This window comes from Callospermophilus lateralis, unplaced genomic scaffold (genome assembly GCF_048772815.1).
Source record: "Callospermophilus lateralis isolate mCalLat2 unplaced genomic scaffold, mCalLat2.hap1 Scaffold_1058, whole genome shotgun sequence".
Lineage (NCBI taxonomy): Eukaryota > Metazoa > Chordata > Mammalia > Rodentia > Sciuridae > Callospermophilus > Callospermophilus lateralis.
The window spans coordinates 563,267-565,094 of NW_027510789.1; positions in this window are offsets into that span (position 1 = coordinate 563,267).

The window sequence follows — 1,828 nt, forward strand, 5'->3', positions numbered from 1 at the left end:
CGATCATAGAGTTCCATCACCAAGGAAATGAGGTATGTCACTTTCTTTGGAATTGAATGAATGAGGTCACTGCCTTGGCAACCAGTTTGTCCTAACACTTGCTTCCAAGGGTCCCATGAGATGGAGGCTGCTCCTACTTCCTGGAACACTTGCACAAGTTAGAATGGTATATCAACCATAGGCACCTGGGAACAGCTCTCCACACAGGTCTGGTTTAGTCCATCTTCTCTAACATAAGTAGAGAGAGGCTGATTCAGACACATCCCTTTATCCTGACCAGGTTGTTTGCCATGGAATAGGACTTTTGATCTCTCAGGTCTTTCATACCTCCCTACAACTTCTCCAGGTATCATTTCTGCATGGACCTTTGAGGTTTTCAGCAGGTGGAAGGTCCCCTAATTCCCTGTATTTTAAGAACAACTCTGTCGCTGCTCTTCTGTAAAATGAGATTGAGGGAACAGTGTATGTTTAGGGTTAATAACAGGTTCAATTTGGGTTAGGAATCATTCTGTGCGATGAATAATGGTATTGGGAACTTGCGATAATTAAAAGAACATAGAGGTGAAATATAAGTATGGAAACAGAAATCTAGGTATGATTTGAAGCACAGGACCTTGTACCTTGGTAGATTTAATGTAGAAGAGAACATCCAGTTAAAAATGGATAGTCGGTAGGATTAGGAAGATAGTCGGTAGGTTTAGGAAGAAGAGTGAGTATAGTATTTGGACCAAAAGTTCTTTAGCAATAGGGTTTCGGTTAGAGAATGAATGAAAATGTCAGCACATATGAAGAGTCAGTCACAATGATGAACTGGGGAAAATAAGTAGGAAAGCAGTTATCAATAGAGACATTATGAAATCAGGCAAAGTATAAAGTGAGTTGTAGGATTAGACATTTTCAACAGGGTTTAATTTGAATATATAATCATTGGAAGAAACAAATATGTTGTCACCAATAGGATTGACATTTGAGAGCATTAGGCAACCTTCACATGGATGTTTTTAGTTAAACATTTTCACTTTTCTTTTAGGCTTCGGTACAATCATAAGTGTGACCTTTACATTTTTTGTTCAGAATTTTACTGTGATAAAATATATATGTGGATCAGGTGACATGAGTATTTCTTCCACCATTTCTGGGAGCAATATTTTGAAGACATATACATTAGTGTTAGGGGTACACAGAGGTGTACCCTGTGTCTATGAATATAGAGATAATGCATGAATAGACCATCCTGTGAATAAATAATATAACTGGTTCCACTTCAAATAATGAATTGAATTGATATCTAAAAATATATAAGAAATCTTATATTGATATATATATATATATATATATATATATATATATATATATATATATATATACACACACACACACACACACGCACACGCACAGACATTAAAAAGTAGCAATATAAGAGATCCAACATGGTGGCGGACATGGAGAAATCAAGTATCTGACCTCCTTAGCTGCGCAGGCATAGGGAGTCGTAAACTGTCTAAATGCTGTTTGTTCAGAATCACTAGGAAATGCTGACCTGACGTGGATCTGGTGCGAACAGTCTGGGCCCCTGAGAAAACACACAGAGCCCGGATCGGCTGCATAGAAGCTCAGATTTGCCTGCTTCTTGTGACTCAGAACTAACGTTCCCTCTGAAATAACTGGTCGGCCCTTCTGAATTTACAGAGGTAAAAGGCCACTGGATTGAAATGGGGCTTTGGAGACACAGTCAGGACCCATCCATTGCATTGGTCACCTGGCAAAAGGAACGAATGGTCACCATTTGCATGGGATACCACCGTGGAAGAGAACTGATGTCATGGGC